This window comes from Pterocles gutturalis, unplaced genomic scaffold, assembly GCF_000699245.1.
Source record: "Pterocles gutturalis isolate BGI_N339 unplaced genomic scaffold, ASM69924v1 scaffold12325, whole genome shotgun sequence".
Lineage (NCBI taxonomy): Eukaryota > Metazoa > Chordata > Aves > Pterocliformes > Pteroclidae > Pterocles > Pterocles gutturalis.
In genome coordinates, this window is record NW_010143572.1 from 50,526 (window position 1) to 64,242 (window position 13,717).

Genomic DNA, 13,717 nt, shown 5'->3' on the forward strand with positions numbered 1-13,717 from the left:
TTCTACCAAGGCTTCCCCTGAGGGTTAAAACCATAGTCAAACAAAAGAGAACACAGAGGACAGAGAAATCCCCTCCAAGCCTCTGGGGATACTGACTCATCTCTTTATCAGCCTTTGGCTTCTATATATCCCAAGGATGATTCAGAAATGTTCTGAGGTTGTCCTACCCAGGAGGTGTTTTTTATAGTGCTACAAAGGCTCTCTGTCAACTTCACAGCTGCCTGAAAACTGGCTTTTATTTCACCAGCTACTTCAGTTCTGAAGAGGGGCTTCTTTTTGTTGCTACATTGCGTGTGTCCAGCCCATCTGATTCATACTATTCTGACCATCTTTCTGTGCACTAATTAAGGTCTTTAGTTACCAAAAAAAAAAAAAAAAAAATTCCTCATGTACATGTACTACTCAATTTAGCGAACATTTTAATGATTTAAGTCAAATTCCAGCCATGCAATGTGAGTACAAGCATAGGACTTGCCTTATCAGATCAGACCACTAGTCCATGAAGTCTTGCGTCATGAATCCAACACCTCATTTGTGAGAGGAAGGTAAAAACAAGCAAAGCATTATCCCTCTTAGCTAATTCTGCAATGCTGCCCTACAGGAAAAAAAATTCTTTCCTTGCCCCTGCGGTGATCACTTCACTATAGTCTAATTAAAAAAGGCTTCTTAGCTCAAACTGTGGAAAGAAAGAATGTATGAAAATTGGTAGAAAAAAAGGATAAAAAAATAGGAAGATGCCAAGATCTTGGAGGGAATTTCCATTTACCAAACTTGTTTACAGACAGTTGCAAGGTTAAAGGTAACAGGAAAAAGTTTGACCTCTGCAGGCAGAATATGAGATAATGTTCACACAAACTGCTAGCACAGCATCGGCAAAGAAACTCAAAATACTGCGTATGCAAGAGGCCGTGTGTCTCTGACATTTACTTGTCATACAGTCCCAGTGCAGACATTAACGTGGTCTCTAAAGGCTAGACTGACATAGATGTAGTCATTCTGCTCCCATTTAATGCCACTAGATTAATACTTACTAGTAGATAGAAAATTTATCTGTAACTTAGTGGCCTCTTCACGATGTCATCTTAAGGGGCCGTTGCATAGCTGTAAGGTCACTGTAAGGACATGTCTTTTGGAGGAAGGAAAATGTATGCAAAACACAGTTTTCATGGCGATCATGATCACTTGGGATTGTTTAAAAATCAGTTCATCTTAGTTCCCCTTCAATCATCATGAAATCTGGAATTAGTGTGCAAAAAATGTAAACTTTCAGGACTGTATCAAGAGCTGAGTCCTCCAACATATGTACTAATTACTTGAATAAAAGAATGTAATTCTGTAAAATAATACATGAAGTCATCTTCTACTTATGAGAACTACCAGCAGGATTTGCTCTGCAATGCCCTTATTTGTTAAACTTCTGGAACACAGCACTCTGTACAGAATTGTGTGGTCTCCCTTATCATTGTTTTTTTGCATCCCTTAAGTTCAGAGACATTAGCAGGGTGTGGCTTTTTTCCATTAAAGGCTGTTTTGGGTAACACTGATCCAAGATCTATTTCGTTATGCTAACAGCTAAAGGCCTTGTAATAATAATTTCTGTTTGGCAGCATCACAGTCAATTTCACTGATGTTACAGTTGTTTTAATTCTCTTTTTCAGGGGTGAGAAAAGCTCCAGTAATTCTTCTGAGATGATTTCTCCATACTTTTCATCTTTTACCGCAAAAGGGATTGCCAGGGAACTATGCAAGAAACAAACGTAGATAAGCTGTACCACCATCAGGAGGAAGGGAAAGGAAGGGAAAGAAAGACAGAAAATATTTGCTTTCTTTTGTCAAGATCAAACAAAAGCAAGAGCAGCTGTAAACTTTCAGATAGGAAAAACTAGGTAAATCTGTAAAATTTCTAATACTTGTATGGGCGTGGAAGTGTTGATACACCAGTTACCTGATGTTCAGATGACAGGTTGTAAATTTAAAAGTTTGTGATAATAGTAACTGAAAAAAAAAAGTGCCTGGCAATAGAGAACTGAGCCATAAACCTGCACAGACTATGTGGAATTTAGTGATTATAGCAATGGTAATATGACCTTTCCCTTATATACTTCAACTCTTTTTTCCACCATTAGCATTCAGCGTGTCAGAGGGCGGAGCCGAAGGTGTTTTTCAAGCCATTTTTATGCAAAAAATAGAATTTGTAAGAAATTTGCTACGGCACTACAGAAAAAAAATATTATTGAAGCTTTTCCTGCCCTGGAAAAAAGGCTCTTGGACCAGCCACCAGCTCTGCCTTGTACCTCCCAGTATCCTCCTGTCCATCCAGATACCTAATGGACAGCTTCCAGGATGCTTCCTGCCAGCTTCGCCAGCGATGCTGCAACGCTGTGCATTGAGAGGCTCATGGGAGCGTGTGCTCCGGCTGCAGCTGAGCCTCTTCTTGATGTAAAGAAACTGGGAGAGGCTAGCGATGAGGAAAGCTTCCCAGGATGCTTTTAAGAAAAATATAACCTATGCAATCTGCATTCATAAATCCTTTACTCATGGGATTTGTGCTCCTAAATCTTCAAGGTACTTCTGAAAATATTTCTTTTAATATGAATTTATTCCTTTTGGAAAACTTACCAAAATGTTAATAAATCCTAAGTCAGTAGACTTACACCAAAGTTGACCTTCTCTATTACTGTGAGGAAGGAGAGCCGTTGGCATCGGTTGAATTGAAGGGGATTTCCTTTTGTTTTGCAATGTATGTGCAGACAAGCAGGCACCAAGCTACAAGTGAGTAACTTTCCCACTAATCCTCCAAGGCGTGTGACAATATGACCCTGAGCTTTTACAACTAAGAACAGTATGGTATGTAAATATTATGAACATATATGGTAAGTGCTCTACTCGCTGAAAAACACAGAAAATGGTTCCCGAGAATGTCTAGCTGACCCCAAAGCTACACAGATTATTCCTTTTTTTTTTTTTTTTTTTTGTCTGCAGCATTCATCTCTGTTCAAAACCACGATGATGTATTAGATACAAGTTCACTGGAGCAGGAATTGTGTCTTCTTTTCTTCTCAGTTAAGCATCTGTTTTATTTTGGATATAAGTAATAAAAATGAGAAATAAAAATTTGGTGTGTTGTATTTGCCACTACATTCTTTCCAAAAAGAGAAGTAATCACTTGTTGAACTGAGAACATTTCAGCTGCTAGCTGGAAATCAGGATGTCGCTAATCGTGCAGCACACATTAAATGATGCCAAAGAACATGCCTTGTTCTCTGCAGTCACGCACTTAAAAAGCTGAAGAAAATCCATTACTATTTCTTTTAAAATGTTGTGGCATCCGTGAGAGTCACCAATCTATGGAAAAAAAAAGGAAAATAGAATATTGTTTTAAGTCTGTGAATAGAAATTTCACAACACAATAGAATGTCACCTTTTTTATAATGAATATGTATCCGGCTGAAAATGTAGCGGTGACACTAAAGCCACGTGCAAAACCTAGGTTTATTTATACACAAGCAACTAAGATGAAGCAGATGAGGGAAAGAAATGCAGTACAGACTTACTGATTTTACAATGGAAAGGTTATAAATATACTTTCAATAACACTCACAATTGTTGCAAGGGCCATGTATCCTCTACCCATTTAATAATGAATATATTTCATGTGTTGTGGCACATGATAACCTTTGAAATTCTCCATCTCTTAACATGTACATGTATCAGCAGGTTCTTCCAGTTCTCACTGTGTATTTTCTTGATTTGTAATTCAGCTTTAATTGTTGATAGAGACTTGGAATCTGTGTCCCACAGAGAAGCCCTAAGAGTGCAGATTTATCCGTGGAATAATACCAAGAATAAATTAGAGTGTGGACCTCAGAAGCACTACTCACATGGGCATAAACTACTGGCTAGTGTCCACAGTTTCCGTACTTTGCTTATTTCTATTTACTTTAGTTTAACTTGATTAGATTCCAGCACTTGGTAAACTTGATCAGTTCTGTTTTTTAAGAAGAATATGTTTGCATATCAAATACATTTTTCACATCCTTTTTCAACCTCTGCAAAAGGCTCTTAACGAAAAGGGAACTTGCAGCTTTGCCAGTAATGCAGCAAATTCCACTACGTCTTGGGAGCAAGCATTGAGTAACGGAACAATACGATGCAATTATCCAGGTGAGCTATTAACTGAAATGCAAGATTATTAACTGAGGCAAGATTATTTCCTGCAGTGTCACTGAACACACTATTCCTGCATTCTTCCAGCATGACACAATGCTTGTGATTGATAGTGGCTGTTAGGTCCAGACCAGGAACAACAGCGTCCTGCCCTCAAATCCTTCCTCTGCCTATGCTCCTTGCTTCTCCTGTTAATATTCAGTTAAGTCCTGGTAACTCTACCATTCCTCTGAGGGCCTTAAAACCCCTCCACTTTCTTCATCATGCCATTATTACTTAATGATCACTTTGTTCTTATGAAAACATCTGAACTGAACTTTAAAAAAAACAAAAAGAGGGAAAAAAATAGAAAGGAGCTGTGGAATGAAGTGGGACAAAAATGGCTTTGTAGCAAGGAGTGGCTCCTGCCATCATTTACTGAAGAATGCAGAGCTCAGTTTTTAAAACTGGAAATAAACTTGTATTTCACACAGAGTGGAGATTTCAGTATGGCTGAGCTGCTGCAGAAAACAAATAATAAACAACAGTGCTATATCTCTTGGTCTCAGATTGCTGGCAGTGTTTTAGAGCATTTGAGGCTTTGTCAGGATTTTGCTCTTGCGAGCAACTATGTCCTTAGGGGAAAGTCCTATAGAAAACAGAAGGGTTTTCCTTTTAAGGTCTGATTCAAACCCCCATAAAGGCAAGGGAAAAAACTCCTGTTGACTCTGTAGGCTGAGTTCAAGCCCATATAGAAGTCAGTCCGGTGACACCTAATTTTTCATGTCTGACAGAAAATTAGAACTGATCAATTGATAAAAATAATGTGCAAGTACTTCTGTGAAATTATTTCAGGGTATATTTCATTGTTTGTTGTTCTTAAGCTCATGCCATCTGTTGTTCACAGATAGGCTAAGTTACAATTTAGTCAGGAAAATGTTTGAAAATATCAGAAGTTCAAAAGTTTTTGGACGAATGATCAATCATCTGGAAATTCACCACAGAAGACCATTATACAGTAGCTGTCATCATTTCAGTCTTTTGTTTAAAGAGTATCAGCCACTCAACTGGAAGCATGAACTGTATCCAAGATCTGTGTTAAAGCTATGGTTATAAATCACCTTCTACTGAAAAGAAATATTTCTGGACACCAAATAATCAGTTTTCAAAAGGCCCAGAGGTTAAAATTTGAACATCAGTGCTTTTTTTTTTTTTCTTCACTAAAGCATTAACATATACACAAGCACATCCAGCTACACAAACCATACAGAAACAAGAGCTAAAACAAACACCTTCCCTCAGCACAGCAAAATTAATCAGAAAGCAGCTGATTCAGGCAGGATGTTTGTACCTAGAAGTGTATAAAACCATGATACAGCTGATCCAGAAGTTAAGCTGGTTGTGGCTATGCAAAGTCAGGACAACACTCATCTATGTTCTGTTGCAGGATAAAAAAAAAATAGCATGATGGGCAATGTGTTCATTCCTCTGCTGCCAGCCAACAAATTAATACAAATGTTATGAATGGTAGATTTTGTTCGTATGATGACCAGGAACTGTGACTAATGAAGAGCAGACAGTACTTGTTCTGCCATCCTTGAGATGGTTTTGGCAATTGCCAGCTCATGGGTACACAGGACAGCTGTGGACAGTAGCATCTTCAGTGGTCACATCCAAATCCAGCACAGCTCAAGAATCAGAAGCCTGAGCCTGCACACTGTTTTTATGAGATCTGAGCAGTTTTAAAATGTAGAATTCCTACCAGATAAAACTACCTTTATACTGAATGAATGACCATGGGAGAAGAAGGAACAATAGGGTGTAAAGAGAGTCTTAGGTAAGGATAGGATTGGGATGGGGTGATTTTCTAACCATACTTGGTGATACAGAAGAAGTGAAGTTAAACTGCATTCTTCACTCAGAGATCAAGAGGGAGTTTCACCTTCAGCTCACTCCCTTCTTCAGAGCTGCACAAGAGGGTGGATTCATTGTTGTGGTTTTTCGCATTATCCAGATGCAAGGCACGTTGAAGATGGCTGGCAGGAGAATACTCGGCTCAGTGCAAAGCTGTCCTGACCTAACAGAGTAAATCCCATGTTCCAGCCTCCCACACACCGCAGTCCTGCACATGCTTCTCTGTTACACAATAATCACGTTAATAGTCGTTTACCAGAGATACCTCTCCCCATCCCCATTAATTAGTTCACATTGTGTATTCATCCCGCAGTAATCCAAAACTGTGATTTCCACCCTAACTGTGGGCCAAAGGAATCTTCTGGCAGAGCACATTTTTCTGTCTTTGTGCCTTACAGGGTATGGAGGGAGTCAGAGAAGTACGAACAAACAACAGAAGGGATCCTCTCAAGTAACAGAGAATTCCCACTCTTTCTTCAGCCCTGTGCAATAGGTGTACATATGTAAGCAAAGATGATTCTTGGTGAAAATTAATATTCCTTTGTGGGAGTCAGAACTGAATCAGGATTGACGCTGATTTCAAATGCAGATGCTGGCGCAGAGTAAAATTATTTTTCAAACACCAAAGCTTTCCCTGGTAAAGTATTTAAGGTTGCATTTGCAGGCTAGAAGGAAAAAGTGATGAAAAGTTCTTAAAACTGAAGAAACAAAATCCTTGATTCTGATCCAAAGCCCTGCAAAACAAGATCCCATATGGTAATGGCTAATCTTAGGAGAATGAAGGGGGATAAAATGGGTACATTTTCCTTCCTCTCTCTCTCCCTTTTTCCCCTTTGGTTTTTAAAATTACATGTAATACTTCACAGGAGGGTCTCTGCCAAAGACGTGTTTTCACCATCATTCGCAAACACCACACATCCCATACTTTATTTGTTGTAGCTCTGTAAGGAAATAGGTACATGGTAGTTAGCAGAAGGCACTAGATAGCACCAAGCAGTGCAGTGCAGAGGTATTAGTCCAGATGCCAAAAGTGGCATAGCCCTTTTTTTTCAGCTAGGCTTCATTAGCTCAGTCCAAGCCTTTTACTGTTGTGATGGCTCTCTGCAATTCGGGTAGTTATTCTACCCTGTTTAACATTGCAAAGTTTTGAATGACACATTGTAAGCAAAGCGTGAATGCTTCTGTCCAGTTTTAAAATGCCTTTCCATGTTATCTTGGGGGCCTGTCCTCGGTTAGACCATGTTTTGTACTGTGTATAAAGCAATTGTGATCCTAACTAGTTATTCTGTGGCCAGTGAAAATCAAGCAGTCAAGGAGTAATCATGTGGATGCTGTTGGGTATTATTTTGGTTGATTGTACTGTTAAAGGATCTATAGGCATTAAGAAAAGGTCTCTGGTGTCCTCAGTAGGCTCTGAAAACTAAATAAGATCTCTCAAGAAGTCTGCTGTTTGAGCAGGCCCTTCAGAAAGATATTGTGTGTTTCCCACCAGCTGCCACAGGTGGTACTTCCCCGTGTTTTACAAGCAAAACAGTTCCTTTGGTAATAAGTTCAGTCCTTTCTCCTTCACACCCAAGTGGCTTTACACTTGTAGAGAACCACCGGTTACTCATCCGTGGAAGGGTTTTCGCAGTGGGGCTTGACAGACCTGTTAACTTTCAACCTGAAAATCCAGACCTTAGCAGAAAATGGGAACATAAAACACACCGTCAGCATACGTGATGCATAAAGGCAACATTTCAAAGACACCTTGCAAATTCAAGCAACATGCAATAATTGCAGACAGTTGTTGGGTGTTATTTATCTTATGTTAGCTGGCAATCTGTCTTTTGGCAAGTTGTACTTGACACAATATAAGGTAATGTGATTCTGCCATAATGTAATTCAGTCGTAATTCAGTTCATAATGTAAAGTGATTTAATTCATTTTATTGCTGCAGGTTTCTCTAAGAACTTTATGGATCCAGTCCAATGGAAGAGAAATAATTTAGTGAAGTATCTTGTTATGAAACCTCAAATAATAAAAGAAATCATATCTACCACCTGCTATAGGGTGCAAGTTGTTCATACAGAGAGTTTGGGGAGAAATTTACTCTCTATTTTTATCTTATTAATTTGGTAGTAACGGGTACTACTCACTTACCAATTACTACTTCAGCCTACTAATCACTTGTATCCTAGACCAGGAGAAAAAGACAATATGTGGTGACACAAGGCACAAACTGCCAGGTTAGTCTGGTTGCTGAAGAGTCAAAGATACTTAGAGGGTTTCACTTGTATTCATTTTAGTGTTTGTAAAGACTCCCATAAAATTCATTACAAGTAGAACTGGAAAAAGCACACAAGCAAACCATTCAAAAATGATTGTGTGGCAAAAACCAAGCACTCAGAAGAATTATAGAATCATAGAATCACAGAATGGTTTGGATTGGAAAGGACCTTAGGGATCATGGGGATACAACCCCCTGCCATGGGCGGGGACACCTCCCACCAGCCCAGGTTGCTCAAAGCCTCATCCAGCCTGGCCTTGAACCCCTCCAGGGATGGGGCATCCACAGCTTCTCTGGGCAGCCTGGGCCACTGCCTCACCACCCTCACAGGAAAACATTTCTTCCTAATCTCTAGTCTAAGTCTGCACTCCTCCAGTTTAAATCCATTACCCCTCGTCCTGTAGCTACATGCCCCTGTAAAAAGTCCCTCCCCATCTCTCCTGTAGCCCCCTTTCAGCACTGGAAGGCTGCTATAAGGTCTCGCCTTCTTTTCTCCAGGCTGAACAACCCCAACTCTCAGCCTGTCCTCATAGGGGAGGTGCTCCAGGCCTCTGACCATCTTTGTGGCCTCCTCTGGACCCGCTCCAACAGGTCCATGTCCTTCCTGTATTGAGGACTCCAGGGCTGGACGCAGCACTGCAGGTGGGGTCTCATGAGAGCAGAGGGGCAGAATCACCTCCCTCGACCTGCTGGCCATGCTTTTGTTGATGCAGCCCAGGATCCGGCTGGCCTTCTGGGCTGCAAGCGCATACTGCCAGCTCCTGTTCAGTTTTTCATCAACCAACTCAGCAAGCCAACCGAGTGCAAATGCAAGAAGAGGGTCACAAAATGATGAGCGTTGCTAGAGGTTCCCAGGCTGATTCCCAGATTTAGGTTGACAGAGACAGAGTTCAGACAAATTGCCTAGTCTGTCCCATGGGCTACCTAATTTCATGGACTTGAAGTCCATGAGCTTGCTGAGCCATGAGAAGTGGAGGAGGGGATCTGAACCACGCAAGACAACTCTGAAAGATGAGGGTGGCGGTTTTTTCTGCAATATTTCACCTTTCACTGTTTTTGTGGGTTTTTTTGTTTTTTTTTTATTAATGAAACCAGAGTTTTCTGGGTATTTTTTTTAATTTAAAATTCTATTTGCTGACAACCTAATTTTCTGCTGTAAAATAGCTTGCCCGAGTTGTGCTCTGCTGTCTTTTTTCTTCTGAGAAGAACACAAGACTTTTAAAAACACTTCTTTCAAAACTCCGCAGTTCCTCAGTGAATAACTTGAATCCATTCATCCCACAGCCATGCCATGTTTAAGTATGGTAGCTCAGAAGAGGAAGAAGATATTATTCTGAAGTTATAATTTACATGTGTGAGAAGTTAAGCTGCATTCAGCTGACAAAGGAAAGGGGAAGAGTGTTTCTATGGTATGAGAGCAGTTGCATGGTTTTGGAGTATTTTTCTGTCTGACCTGTACAGGGAGCATTCTCCTGTATAGCTTCTATATTAGAATATTCTTTCTTTGGTTAATTTTATGTATTATACAGTGAACCATGGAAATGCAATATTATTTTACTAAAAAAGAATTAAATGTAAATTAACACTTAATAAATTTTATTTAATTTTGATTAGCATGTAAAACATAATTTAATTACAACAGAATAAAAGCTGGAACTTGAGCAATTATTTAAACATACCCCTAGAGTATAATACCATTTAGGACTGGAGTCCCCTCTGATGTTGTACGGGGGCTTTTTTATAGTGAAACATTTAAAATAAGAGCTAATTTGTAACATGCACACATACATATGAAACACATTATTTTTAGAGCATTATTTTTACTGTGTACCTTGAAAGAGAGTGTGTGTGTATATTCATTTAACACAACTTGAGCTCTTGGAAAACTCGTCTCAAATTCCAATTAATATACATTACTTCTAAAGCAAAATACAAAACATGAGGGTTGTTGTTGCCATAAGCATTTTAATCGACACCACTGTTGCCAATGGCAAGAGCTACGGAGGTCTTAGAAACATTTCTTCATGCCAAGGATAAAAGTCTGCACCAGTTTGGCTTGCCCTAGTTGCAACCACCTGGTATTTCTATTGACCTACACTGTAGTCTAGCTTTGGTGGTGCTATTAAACATACAGGATGGGCTGCCAGCCTTTTTTTTTTTTTTTTTTTTCCCATGGCTTGCCTCCTGCAGGCACAACAGCACGCAGCCTCCAGTCATGCTTTGTCCCTTGCAGTGTCACTGTATCCCACCCCATGCTACTGTTCTCCCTTGAAAAAATACTCATAAAGACCCGTTTTTTCAGAGCGCCAGTGAAAACACTATCTATCTCCCGCGAAACATCTTCCAGTCTTTCTTGCCCAGATAGGGGAAAAGGGGGCTCAGAGTTTTGTAGATTCAGAGGTATTGGTTCTGTTTGCTGAGACCCCGAGCAATTTCATCTCTGTCAATTAATGCAGTGGTGGGGTTTCAACAGTTCTAGAAGTCAGCTCTTCAGATTTCAAAAGATTAAAGGAAGAAAAAAAAAAATAAAAAGAAAGCAGCCAATCAAAATAACCAGCTAACACGCCCCAAAATAACCTATGTTAATTTTTTCACATTTTAGCAATGTCGATCACATGAACGTTAGAAGATAAAATCAGAGTGCTTTCTGAAGTAATAGCTTAAAAGGCAAGCAGTTAATATTAGATCTGTCAAAATGAAAAGAGATAGGACATCGTCTGTGAGAAAATGTTTTACCAGAGGCATAGGAAAGTCTGGTTTTCCTGAACAACAACAAAAAAAATCTACCTACTGAAAAAAACCCTAGATTTTTTTTTTTCCCATCAGACAGCATAGCAACAGCATTGACTTCAATGCCATAACATGATTACAACTGCAAAAAGGGAACACCAGGTCACAGACCATGTCGTTCAAAACCAAGAATAACTCAATTTGCTGATGTCGGCAATTTTCACAAATAAACTAAAATAGCCCATTACATAAGTGTTCAGCTGCTCGGATGATTTGGGTTTTCATTTCTTTTTATTTTTTTCCTTCCCTTTTTTTCACTTTTTTTTTTTTTTTTTTTAATTGAAGGAAGGGAGTTTGGGAAAATCGTGTTGGCTATTGTAAGTACAGCCTGTACTCTTGTCTCAGTGCTTGACCCTCATTCTTTCTTTTATATGAGATGAAATTCATTTTCCTTGGGCTACCATAAAATGAGAACACCATGGAAGTTTGTACTGTTGGCAGAGGTGAGGGGTGGGCTGGAGTGGATGACCTAATTGGGCTTCTCCGTCTCGAAGTTCTCGCACGCCGTGAAGTTCTGTGATGAGCTGTTGGTTTAATTTTAAAGGACCTCGGTGGCCAGCTTGTGAAATCTGGCTAGCAAGAACATAATGGAGCTTACTGCATTATTATGGCTGGGTTTGCTATGTTATTTGTTTGCTTAAAAAAGAGCTTTTTTCAGTACAAGAATAATAAAAATAAAGGTAGTCTTCGTTAACACCTTAAAAGTGAAACCCCATAGATATGTCTTTGTAGCTTCAGCGGATCTTTTCGATGTGTCTATCCCTTCTAGCATGTTGACAGCCTAAAAGCCTGACGGTGGGGAGACAGAAAGTCCTTGAAAACTTAGAAAAGGGCCTGGACCTGCTTTTTGGTAGTGTTTTTAAAATATACAATTATTACTTTCTGTTAGTATCATGAAATGGATTTCACAAATGATTTGCATTAGCTTGGCTGTATAGTTTGCTTATCACCAGGAAGCTGATTTTGAAGAATAAACTTAGGAAAAACCTCTTCATCTGTGGTTTCAACTTTGTTTGGGCCTTATCAGGTACCTGAAATGATTCATTGTGCCTCAGTGCCCAGGGGAACATGTTTGAAAGAGCTGGAACAGGTAAGGAAAAGACATGTTCTGCTTGTCTTTATTCGTTGCAAATTACTGAACTTCGAGTTATGACTATTACTGTAAGGAAATCACTGCACTCCTATCACCATTATAAAAGAAATGCTCTGGAAAGATGAGGAAATTACTGGGGAAAATACATATAAGAAACTTGAAATTTTCTCCTTCTGACCCCTCAAACTGCACCTGCCAGATGATGGCCTTGTTTGTGTCCCAGTACATAGAGTGTGATAAATTGCTCGGAAGATCAAACTAATTAAGTAGCTGTTATTGTTAAGACTGCCTTTTAAAAATGAAAGATCGAGCTGTATTTAGCACTCAACACCTACACACCAAAGTACATAACCCAGATGAGCTAGTCTTTAAAACTGGTGTAGAAATGAGCTAATGTTTTTAGGGAATTGTATGCACAGTATGGCAAGAGATCAATAACAATCAAAAAAGAAAAAACAACCCACCTAAAACTGCTCAGCTGCTAGCAATAAAGAAGTACCAAGTTGCAAAATGCATTAACTGTTTTTTGGCTTGTTTGTATTGTCCGTTTTGTGCAGTTTCATATGTCAGGTTCATAACTTGGCACCAGAACTGAAATAGTGTTCAGTGTGACAATGTGTACCTTTACAATTCAAGGCAGCTATTAAAAAAAAAAAAAAAAAGGAACAAAGATGTTATCTCTGCAGAAAGATAAAAACACATTGATAATACTGAATAAATGGGAAGCAAAACTATGCGCATGCTGTATAGATGCACACATGCACACATGTATGGTATGCTCACGTATATCCAAGCACACACATGCACATATATGAATCTCAGTAACAAAATTATGGTTTTAAAAGCATGAAGTTGGCCTCAGGAGCTAAGAAACTGAATTTGTGAGCTGTTAAATGTCAGAGCTGACCTCTGGGAGTTTGAGGAGGGATGATGTGGTGAAGGGCAGGCTTCAGGTCATGTTTTATACAAGAAGTTTAATTGTTCTGGCTAGGAAGCAAAAGTGACTCATTTACTTGAAGTGGGTCCCTATCTCCCAATGCAGATTTCGAATGGGGGAGGATACTGCTAGCAATAATATCTTTAAAAGAATTGGACTGGTTTACTTCAGTATTTTAACTACTTCCATTCAGATTCATTTGTTTTGGACACATAATTTGATAGTGTTCCAATGATAGCAAAAAACAGTGCTTTTGTCACCCTTCTTGAACCCATGCAAGTCTTTTCATTGTGTTTAAATCAGAGGTTTTTTTGCCAAAGAAAATTGTAAGCTAGTGGGCTCTTTCTGAGCCTTTTATTGAAAAATGTAATAAACTATTTAACTGTATAGATTGTAAAGTCATCATGACACTGGATTTGTGGTGTTGCTCTTTTCAGTTTCACTCCTGTCTCAGCAAGCTCCCTCTACAGATTAAGCATGTGTATTTTGAGTTATAACAGGAGACGAATAACATACATATATAAATAAATAAAATATTTCACTTTTTTTAGTAGCATCTAATTTATTA